This window comes from Phocoena phocoena, chromosome 6 (assembly GCF_963924675.1).
Source record: "Phocoena phocoena chromosome 6, mPhoPho1.1, whole genome shotgun sequence".
In the NCBI taxonomy this organism is placed as follows: Eukaryota; Metazoa; Chordata; class Mammalia; order Artiodactyla; family Phocoenidae; genus Phocoena; species Phocoena phocoena.
In genome coordinates this window covers 36,497,800-36,510,511 of record NC_089224.1, presented here as the reverse complement: position 1 = coordinate 36,510,511, position 12,712 = coordinate 36,497,800, and positions in this window count along the sequence as shown.

Sequence of the window (12,712 nt, the reverse complement as noted above, 5' to 3'; positions counted from 1 at the left end):
GGGGTCATGTGACAAGGAATATGGAACGTGGCCTCCAGCTGACAGCCATCAAGGAAACAGGAACCTCATTTCTATAACTGCAAGGAACTGAATTCTGACTCAATCATGTGAGCCTAGGAGAGAGCCTCAGAATCCAGATGAGGACACCTAGATTTCAGCCATAAAACACCTGAGCAGGAAACCCAGCCACACCATGTGTGCCCTGTAGAACTGTGAGTTAGTAAAGGTGTTTTAAGTTGCTATATTCATGGTAATGTTTTCAAAGAAAATGAATACCCCCTTCAAGACGAATTCTATTTCTTAAACAGTTTTATCAAGGTATAACTGACGTTTAAAAACTGCACATCTTTAATGTGTACAGTTAGATAAGTTTGAACATATGCATACACCTGTGAAATAGGTGTATCACCACAATCAAGGTAATAGACATATTTTATATATCTATAACTCTCCAGGAGGGAGATTCAGAGATATTTTTAGTGGGCTGCCCCAAATTTTTCCGGAGAGAAGCTACTTTTCGTATTTCTCAAAGTCGTATACCTCAATGTGAGATAGGAGGTGTGGGCTGCAGGTACATTTGCTACCTGGAGTATAAAATGGATGCTGATGTATTTTGCAGCCGGACATATTTTCCTCACCAGGGTCTAAGCTTCAGGGACATAAGTTATTTATTTCACAGGGATTAGACAGATCAATGTTGACAGGTACTTTTCTGCAGCTTCTAGAGTATTTTTAAATACATTTTTGATAGCTCATGGGCTTGAGAAATTAACTCAGATGAGACATTCTGATTACATTAATAAATTAGACATATAACTGCAAGTGGTGATAAAATGGGTGGGGTGTAGTGAGAGTAGGAGAGCATTGAGTTCTCTAATGTATTCAATGCCCTCAGTACCCAAGTACCAATTGATAGATAGCACAGAAAAAGTTCAATGATGATTTAATTTAAAAGTTCCCTGTGCTTTATCATTCATGTTTGATTATAGTTAGTCCATTAATTACCTTCTTGAGAAGTGAGACTGGAAAGAAAATTAAATGGTACTTTTAAAAGATAATTTTACAAACAAATAAATGAAGCCAAATGTAATCAATAATTTCTGTAACAACTGGCCCTGAGTTATTCCTCTTTAGAAAAATTGGTGTTTGTACTCTAATAATATGAGAGACTAGAAACTCTCTTCATAAATTTAAATAAGCATGAAAAAGTCAAAATAAAGACAATTAAGCTTTTCATAAAATTTTACTCAAGCTAAAGGTGGCAATTTTAGCAGCACAAATTTTAACACTGTTTCTGAAAAAAATACAATTAATGATGACCAGGTCCGAAAGTTGGGAAAAACTTGAAATATATTTCTATTATCACAAAAACAGGGACTTGAAAAAGGCAGTGAATCTTGTGTTACTCTTGTATCTCTTTGAGAGAAGCTAACTCTCTTGACCCTTTCTTTCCTAGGCTCATATGTATCTTTTAGAATTTTGAAACAGGAACTACACAGCAAAATAAGTATATAATTTTAAAATATCATTATCAATGGTGACAAGCTGAAGGCTTTTCCTCTAAAATCAGGAACAAGACAAGGATTTCCACTCTCATCATTTATATTTAACATAGTATTGGATGTCCTAGCCACAGCAGTCAGAAAAGAAAAAGAAATAAAAGGCATCCAAATTAGAAGGGAAGAAGTAAAATTGTCACTATGTGCAGATGACATGATACTATATATAGAAGACCCTAAAGTCTTCACCAAAAAACTATTAGAACTAGTAGATGAATTCAATAAATTTGCAGGATACAAGATTAACATACAGAAGTTTTTTGCTTTCTATACACTAATAATGAACTAGTAGAAAGAGAAAGCAAGAAAATAGTCCCATTTACAATCACATCAAAAATAATAAAATACCTAGGAATAAACTTAATCAAGGAGATGAAAGACCTACGCTTGAAAACTCTAATATAATGCATTGATAAGGGAAATTGAAGACAATACAAATAAATGGAAAGATATCTCATGTTCATGAATTAGAAGAATTAGTATTGTTAAAATGTCCATACTACCCAAAGCAATCTACAGATTCAATGCAATTCCTATCAAAATACCCATGACACTTTTCACAGAACTAGAACAAACAGTCCTAAAATTTGTATGGAACCACAAAAGAGCCCAATTAGCTAAAGCAATCCTGAGAAAAAGAACAAAGCTGGAGATATCATTCTTCCTGACTTCAGACTATACTACAAAGCTACAGTAATCAAAACAGTATGCTACTGTCACAAAAAACAGATAAATAGATAAATGAAACAGAATAGAGAGCCCAGAAATAAACCCACACATGTATGGTCAATTAATCTATGAAAAAGGAGGCCAAAATATACAATGGGGAAAATACAATGGGGAAAAGACACAAAAAACAGATAAATAGATAAATGAAACAGAATAGAGAGCCCAGAAATAAACCCACACATGTATGGTCAATTAATCTATGAAAAAGGAGGCCAAAATATACAATGGGGAAAAGACAGTCTCTTCAATAAGTGGTTGGGAAAACTAGACAGCTATATGTGAAAGAATGAGATTAAAACATTTTCTCACACCATATACAAAAGTAAACTCAAAATGGATTACAGACCTAAATGTAAGACCAGAAACCACAACAATCCTAGAAGAAAACATAGGTGGTACCCTCTGACGTCAGTCTTATCAATGCTTTTTTGGATCTGTCTCCTCAGGCAAGGGAAACAAAAATAAATAAACAAATGAGACATAATAAAACGTAAGCTTTCACACAGTATAGGAAACCATCAACAAAATAAAAAGATAACCAACTGAATTAGAGAAGATATTTGCAAATGATATGTCTGACAAGGGGTTAATATTCAAAATATATAAAGAGTTCATAAACTTAATATCAAACACCAAGAACAACCCAATTAAAAAATGTGTGGAAGACCTGAATAGACATTTTTCCAAAGACATATAGATGGCCGACAAGCAGATGAAAATATGATCAACATCACTAATCATCAGGGAAATGAAAATCAAAACCACAATGAAATGTCACTTCACACATGTCAAAATGACTATCACTAAAAAAGACAAAATAACTGTTGGCAAAAATGTGGACAAAAGGGAACCCTAGTACACTGTTGGTGGGAATGTAAATTGGTACAGACACTGTGGAAACAGTATGGAAGGTCCTCAAAAAATTAAAAATAGAACTATCATATGACCCAGCAATTGCACTCATGGGCATATATCTGAAGAAACAAAAAACACTAATTCAAAAAGATATATGTACCCCAATATCCACTGTAGCATTATTTACAATAGCTAAGATATGGAAACCACCTAAGTGTTCATCAACAAGTAAATGGATAAAGGAGATGTGACATATATATATATTATTATATATATATATTATTTTTTCAAATGCCAAACTAAATTTATTGTGCTAAAGAGAAACTGTTTAACTATAAGAAAAATAAGTGCAGTCTAGATTTTGCGCATATGTGGGGAAAAATGCTGAGATTACCAATTGTGTGTCACAATCCTCTTTTGTAGATTTATGTGTATATATATGTATGTATATATGTGTATATATATATGTATATACACACATAGAATAAAATATTACTTAGCCATAAAAAAGAATGAAATCTTGCCATTTGCAACAACATGGATGGACTTGGAGGGTATTATACTTAGTGAATTAAACTGGACAGAGAAAAACAAATACTGCATGTTTTCATTTATATGTGGGATCTGAAAAATTAAATCGAATGAATGGAGCGAAACAGACTGACAGATGCAGAGAAGAAACCAGTGATTACCAGTGGGGACAAGGGTTGGGGGAGGAGCAATACAAGGGAAGGAGATTAGGAGGAACAAACTACTAGGTATAAAATAAGTGAGATACAAGGATGTAACAGACAGCACAGGAAATATAGCCAATATTTTATAACAACTTTAAATGGAGTATAATGTATAAACATAATGAATCACTATGTTATACACCTGAAACTAACATTGTAAATCAACAATTCAATAAAAAATTAAATAAATTAAAAATACAATATCATTATCAAACACTGACTGTGTGACAGGCACTATGCTAAATGTTAGTGATACATCTAACCTTGCACTCAAACAGCTTAGAGTTCAGCAGAGGATAAAATGCTGACACAGCAAAGCACAGGAAGGGTGAAGTGTAACCCAGAAAGAAAGGGCATGTATTCTGTCTGCGTCAGCTACAGCAGGCTCAACAAACGGGTGGTGTGGAAGGTATAAATCCCACCTTACTGAAGAGATTGGGGGTACTGAGATCCTGACAGGGAAAAACATTCCAGACAGACGGAATGGTATGGGGAAAGACTGACAGCTGGCTGTAGAGTATCTGGGAAAGCTTTCTGGCCAGGCAGCTTGCAAACTTTTCCTAGAGGTGATTCAGGGGTTTTGAAAAGGATTCTGACATCAACTTCCAACAATTTATTAATTTCATTTAACAATCAATTACAGATATACCTCGGTGCTATTGCGGGTTTGGTTTCAGACCACTGCAATAAAGAAAATATCGCAATACAGTCCCATGAATTTTTTTGGTTTCTTAGTGCAAATAAAACTTATGCTGTAGTCAGTTAAGTGTGCAATAGCATTATGTCTAAAAAAAGTACATACCTTAATTTAAAAAAACTTTATTGCTAAAAAATGCTAACCATCATCTGAGCCTTCACCTCACCATAACAAACAAAATAATGAAAAAGTTTTAAATATTGTGAGAATTACTAAAACATGATACACAAATACAAAGTGAGCAAATGCTGTTGGAAAAATGGCACCGATAGATTTGCTTGATTCAGGCTTTCCTCAAACCTTCAGTGTGTAAAAGTCGCAATATCTTCTAAGCACAAAAAAAGTGACGTGCAAAAAAACAAGATATGTATTTTTGGCCATCCATGTGCTTGACATTGGGCTCAGGTGATCAAAATTTTACCAAACCCATGTCTTCCTCTTGGGGATCTTATAAGGCATGAGGAGAAAGGAAATCAGGTCAAAACAATGTGAGGTGCCTTAACTACTGACAAACCACCCCCCCCACCCAGTTGCCACATTTCTTCTTCCTGAATCTCAGAACACGGTGTTTTTTTTTTAAAAAGCAGAAAAATACTAATCTTGGTGGATGAATTGTGATTGGTTTAAACTATCAGGGCAATCCCAGTTTCCTACACCCAAATCTTTTTCCAACCTCCCTCACAGCTGGGACTACCCAGAGAGCAAGTTAATACTGAGTAATGATGGGTCTTGGATGTGTTTTGGTATTACATTTACATTTAGACCTCATATTATGCATAGTACACACACCCATACACACTTCTCCATGTTATATATGACTATACTCACATGCATATATTATATATATGCATATGTTATCTCTTCTACATAATGGTTCTTAGGTTATCTGCTTAAAACTATCAAACCAATATCTGTATAGATATTGGAGCCTATACTTCCTCAGTCCCATAACCATATGCCATAATGATAAATCTTTTGCCCCCTTTTCTCCCTGCTGGCCCTTCTAGGGACATAGTGCTAAGTTAGTACCTTTTAAGAAATGTGTTTCTCAGAGGTAGGACCTACCAGAACACGGTGGGACTGCTTGATCCCTTGGTAGCATGTAACTGTCCTTATTTTTACTTGAAATAATCTCTATAACTGAACTGAGATAGACTGAAGAACAGTCATTGACTTTTAATGATACCAAGTTTGAAAACAAACATCACCATAATAACGAATAATGCTTTTATCTTTGATACAACTCAGGCAATGTCAAAGTTACATCTGCCTCTCTACTAGTCAGGTCCATCTTTATCATGAGATTGGTCCCTGAAACGCATTCAGAGAAATGTACTATTTGTTTCTACCATCACTGTGTTTCCCTGTATTCATATTACCCTGCATATTAGATCAGTCTCACCCAATGATGGATGCTCTGGGACCTCCCTCAGTAAATGTGCTGGATTCAATTCTTCCTCTTTACCTTGGGTTATTGCTAGTTCTCAGGAGTCTGCTAAGATTCTCTTTCCATGAAGTACTGAAGTTCTTTCTTTCTGCAGCTGGTCACAAACACAAAAGCATTCTGACAAATAGTACAGCAAAGACTTAGAGCAGACTACTCACTCTAACCCCTTAGTGTCCTATTCTCTGTAAGGACTTCCTAACATCAGGGTGGAGGTCCAGGTATCAGTTGTAGAGGGACCACGTTACACAGGAAATAACTTCAGCCTAAACCTGGGACTATGTATGGATATGCCAGCCCCTTTCATCTTTGAAGCATTGAAATGGTCTGGGGCTGGAGATAAGAAAATATGCTTTCTCCCACTGCAATCTGATCTAACCATTGTAAAGAGTAGCACAAACGTATGCATTATATACATAGGAAACAGAATCCAAGTACGTCATTTTGGTATATAAAAGAGATAATGCAAGAGACACTCTGGATATGCCCCCAAATGACTCAGAAAATATCCTGTTGTGAGCAAAGCAACTCCCACAGCAAAAGATATTAAGTGTACTCTGTCCTATAATAATAAGTAAGGAATTTGTCAACCCTTTGACCACTGAAAGAAGCAATCAGGGCAGAAGAGCAATGATAAAAGAGACCAGAGAAGAGAGCACAAGAAAAACAAAGCCTATTGTGGTAGGTACCCCAGTGGTGGGATGGGTAGAAGTTTCACCTTAACATGAGAGTCACTATCAAATGGCTCTGCAAAAAAAACCCCAAAACCTTGTGTCAATTTGCAAACCCACTAACAGTATATGAGAGTTAACAATTCTCCTACCTTCACCTACACTGGATATAACAGTGTTTTAAATGCTAAAATGATAATAATCTCATTTTGTTTTATTTTTAGATTCAAGAGGTAGAGAAACTTTTCATACATTTATTGATAATGTATATTCATCTCTCTGTAAATTGGTAAAAAAGAATTGATGATAAATATTGCAGTAATAATAATTGATATTAATAAGAGATTTTACTATGCTTTTTGAGGCAGGTCTCCAATAGGTGTGCTGTTAAGTCAACAAGTTTCCCACAGAGCCCACTCTTCTAACATTTGTAATGTAGGTGATGGACATTCCAATAACTGGATGCGTGAAGCGGGAATTACCTGCTTCACGTACTAGCCACCAAATTAAGTTTAACTTGCTTATTGTTTTGTGCCAACAAATCTGTGTACATCAAGATGCCAGATTAGACTGAAGGAGAAAGAACAGGACCTGATTCAGGATATGGAAATATTTACAATGCTTTAAATCTAATTGTTTCCTCGTAACAAAGGCAGGCACAGGCATTATAATTTTCTTGTGTTTTCTCTGTAATTGCTTCAAATCCTTTTTGGACGAAGATGCAATAAGGTCTCCTTGACTGTGAGTTTCTCTAGAGCCAATTAATTTGTATTCCCAAGGTTTAGAACAGAGCTTGGCACAAGGCAGTTATTAATAAGTATTATGAAGTGGTTTCTGATTATATGAATAGGCTTAAAAGAATATAATAAAATAGGGCTTCCCTGGTGGCCCAGTGGTTGAGAGTCTGCCTGCTAATGCAGGGGACACGGGTTCGAGCCCTGATCTGGGAGGATGCCACATGCCGCGGAGCAGCTAGGCCCGTGAGCCACAACTACTGAGCCTGCACGCTGGAGCCTGTGCTCTGCAACAAGAGAGGCCACGATAGTGAGAGGGCCGCGCACCGCGATGAAGAGTGGCTCCCACTTGCCACAACTAGAGAAAGCCCTCACACAGAAACGAAGACCCAACACAGCAAAAATAAATAAATAAAATTAATAAACTCATACCCCCAACATATTCTTAAAAAAAAGAATAAAATAATAACAGTATATAAGTGACATCTAAGACTATAAATTTTTAATAACATCAACAACAAAAAAATCCACACAGACATCTCTTTTTTCATACAGTTGAAATTCTAAAAATGTCATTTTATTGACATAGTGCTCTCCTCTCCTCATCATTCATGACAATGCATCCTTCTCTCTCACTTTATGGGAAGAAGCTATTGGCATTTTTCTATAGAAGTATGTGAAGGGATTATACATCCTCACAGTTTGGCACATTCTTTCATACAAAAATGTGCTGCACTGAACTAATAGTTGTAAAATACTAGAGATTTACTGCCTTTCTCATCTGTGGAAGGTGAGAAGTAGCTCCTCTTTGCTAAATAGTGAAGAGAAATTATTTCTCTACATAAATATTATCTCTCACAGCATTTATCTTCTTGATAAATATGGAAAATAATATCTATCTTTAAGAACTGCAGTAAACTCAAGGCCAATATACAACTTAAAGACCTCATTAATCTTTATGAATTGAAAATAAATCCTATAGGAAATATAATTTCCCCTTTTATTTATTTTTTTATAAATTTATTTATTGATTGATTTTTGGCTGTGCTGGGTCTTCATTGCTGCACACGGGCTTTCTCTAGTTGCAGCGAGCGGGGGCTACTCTTCATTGTGGTGCACAGCTTCTCATTGTGGTGGCTTCTCTTGTTGCAGAGCACGGGCTCTAGGAGCACAGGCTTCAGTAGTCGTGGCATGCACGCTCAGTAGTTGCGGTGCACAGGCTTAGTTGCTCCGTGGCATGTGGGATCTTCCCAGACCAGGGATCGAACCTGTGTCCCCTGCATTGGCAGGCGGATTCTTAACCACTGTGCCACCAGGGAAGTCCCAATTACCCCCTTTTAAAAAGCATTCTTTTCTCATTTTGTTTTTGATGACAAACGACACGCAATCTCATTTTCTTCAATTAGAGAGTATAAGATCTATTTTCAAAAGAAATAAAAAGCCATATATAACTCCTCACCACCCAGGGATAAGAGCAAGTAACAATTTATTATATGTCCTTCCCATATTTTCCTGTATATGAGTATATATTTATAAAAAGATAACATTTTGTGAATTGAGTAAGTGTGCACTAGGAAAATAAGAAATAAAGACTGTGAAGCCCCACAAGTTGCTCACAGATAAGCACATTCCCCGAGGAATCACTCAAAAAGGTAGAAGCATTTTCCCATATAGATGTTTTCTTCTTTATAAATTGTTAAAAGGGGAAAAGAGTAAATAGACCAAAAAAAGTAGAGAGAGTAACAAGACTTCAGCTTGAAAATATATTTTATTACAAAATAATGCAAATGATTTGCTAAAAATACAGAAGCGTAGGAAGTAAAAGTCAAATATTTCTATGTTTCTCTTTGCATAATTCTTGAGAATAATTTTGTCTATACCTTTCCAGTTTTTCTTTTACAGGTCACATCATTGTTTATAGAGACATTATTAGCCCCTTTCAAATGTCTGGCAAATACGTGTTCCCTTATTCCTTTATTTATCGTGGGTGTGTGCGTGTGTTGTGAAGTGTATTTGTTTTTTCCCTTTATGATTCATACGGTTTGTGTCATGCTTTGATAAGCATTTCCTACTCCCAAGATTACATGATTTTTTTTTTGTAATTTGTGTATGGTAGTAGAGCAAAGCGTTATAGAAATACTTTCTTTTTTTTTCGGTGCATTTTTTTTAACATCTTAATTGGAGTATAATTGCTTTACAATTGTGTGTTAGTTTCTGCTTTATAACAAAGTGAATCCACTATACATATATATATATATATATATATATATATATATATATATATATCCCCATATCTCTTCCCTCTTGCATCTCCCTCCCTCCCACCCTCCCTATCCCACCCCTCTAGGTGGTTACAAAGCACCAAGCTGATCTCCCTGTGCTATGCAGCTGCTTCCCACTAGCTATCGATTTACATTTGGTAGTATATATATGTCCATGCCTCTCTCTTTGTCCCAGCTTACCCATCCCCCTGCCCGTGTCCTCAAGTCCATTCTCTATTAGGTCTGTCTTTATTCACTTCCTTTTTTTATATAACAGGCTTTTTACAGACACTGAAATCAACTGGCCCCTAGGAAAAGAATGACATTGCATTTAATAGAGCTGAACATGTTTGGAATCAGCAAGTACAAGATCAATTAACCAGAAAATTGATAGCCCCATAAAGCTTCTCAATGAACGTACATACAATTTATGAGCACTTGACAAGAAGGACACTTGCAGAAATAATCCACACATTTCACTGTTAAGTCACATTGAGACTTATAAATGTTGTAAACTGTGTGGATACACACACACACACACACACACACACACACACACACACACGAAGCCTGTGGACTTAAAATGGGTTCCTAACTGTTCTCAGAATAACTCATACTCAAGACATAACAGGTTTTATATATTTCATTTCCATTTGTATACACAATTTGTTGGCTTTATCCATTATAAATCAAGTTTTCTGATGTCACCCTCCTCAGCGTCTTTTTAAGCAACTAGCAGTCCTAGACTTGAAGCCCCTTTCCTTGTTGACAACTTTTAATACCCATTTCTACAAGTTCAGAGAAATACAATCACTTTTCAACTTCTCACTCTATCTAAAAGCCACATAATGCCTCTTCTAATTATGCCTCTTTCTGAATAAGCTGCTTTGGTCTGAAGTCAGCTACGTTGGGTACCTTATTACCTAAATTATGATAAGCTTGCATCTGTTTTCACTAATGAAATTGTTAAATAAAATATAGTCAGATTCAGGACTCTGCCACAGAACCTCCCAATGGGTTGACATCAAACATTAATCTACCTACTTTCTGGCGTTCACTTAAAAACTATGACTCCGTCTAATCACACTGAAATCCTGCCAGCACTTCCATATCAAGTCTTTAGGGATATTGTCAGAAATACACTGCTGAAATATATACACTGTATATATACTACATTCCATATTCCTAATAATCCCATCAATCTAAATGGATGAAATTAACCTTGAAATTGTCTTTTTGTTTGTAGTCAAAGTTATGGAATGTTACTGTATCAAGGAAATTTTCTAAGAGTGGGATTAAATCTTCCAGTTAATCTGTTTTTTCTTCATGACTATGTAAATGTCTCATTAGTATAAATAAACAATTTTTCATACTGTGTGTGTTTACATACATCGTACATGCTGACTATAGAAACTAGGATGACACAAAAACACAGAGAGAAATTAAAAGTAATCCATAATTCATAATTTCAATATTTGGAGATAACCTGTATTAACATTTTATTGAATATCCTTCTAATGTATACTTGTTTATAGCTATATATATGCTTCTTTATTTCAAATATAGTCCTACCTCTACCAACTGACATATTGAAAATAAACATATGTACCCAAAAAAAGGCAAAAGCAAAACCAAAGCATAATGATATTAAGAAAAATAAACTTAAATCTAAATACAGAGACCTTAAAGAATATGTACATTCCAGATATCTACAGAGGCTACCAAAGAAATCTTTTCTTTGTCACTCTTATTGATCATGACCTACTCAGCTACACATTGGTTCTTGAAAAGTATGGTTTAATATCAGCTCCAGGAGCTTCTCTCTAAAGAGTATCTTTCCTCCCTGGTAACCTGGTAACTCAGGAAATTAAATTCGGCCTCTTAAGGAAATTAAATTAATTTTTCTTTGAAATCTTGATTTCAATTCTTTTGGGTATATACTGAGAAGTGGATTGCTAGATCATATGGTAGTTCTACTTTTAATGTTTTGAGGAACCACCATACTGTTTTCCATAGCGGCTTCAATATTTTACATTCCCACCAACAATGCACAAAGGTATCAATTTCTCCAATTCTCACCAATGCTTATCTTTACTTTTTTATTTTTTGAGAATAGCTAACCTAATAGGTATAAGGTGATATCTCATTGTGGATTTGATTTGCATTTCCTGATTATTAGTGATGATTAACACCTTTTCATGTACCTATTGGTCATTTGTATATCTTCTTTTTAGAGAAATGGCTATTCAAGTTCTTTGTTCATTTTTTTTTTTTTTTTTTTGTGATATGCGGGCCTCTCATCACTGTGGCCTCTCCCATTGTGGAGCACAGGCTCCGGACGCGCAGGCTCAGCAGCCATGGCTCACGGGCCCAGCCGCTCCGCGGCATGTGGGATCTTCCCGGACTGGGGCACAAACCCGTGTCCCCTGCATCGGCAGGCGGACTCTCAACCTCTGTGCCACCAGGGAAGCCCATCTTTGTTCATTTTTTAATCAGGTTTTTTGTTTTGCTTTTTGTTACTGAGTTGTAGGAATCCCCTATATATTTTTTATATTAACAGATATAAAGTTTGCAAATATTTTCTCCCATTCTGTATGTTGCCTCTTAATTTTGTTGATCGTTTTTTTTGTTGTTGTTTTCATTTTTTTTGTTTGTTGTTTTGTTCTGCTGTGCAGAAGTTTTTAGTTTGACATAGTTCTAGTTATCTAATTTAGTTTTTGTTTTCCGTGCTTTGATGACATATCTAATAAATCACTGCAAGGCCAAAATCTGCACTCCCATATTTATTGCAGCATTATTCACTATAGCCAAGATATAGAAACATCCTAAATATCCATCAATGAATGAATGGATAAAGAAAATATGGTGTATACATAATGGTGTATACATAACACAATATTATTCAGCTTTGAAAAATAAGGAAATCATGTCATATTCAGCAACATGGATGAAACTTGAGAATATTATGCTAAGTGAAATAAGCCAGTCACAAACACTGCCTGATTCTACTCATGATATTAGGTATCTA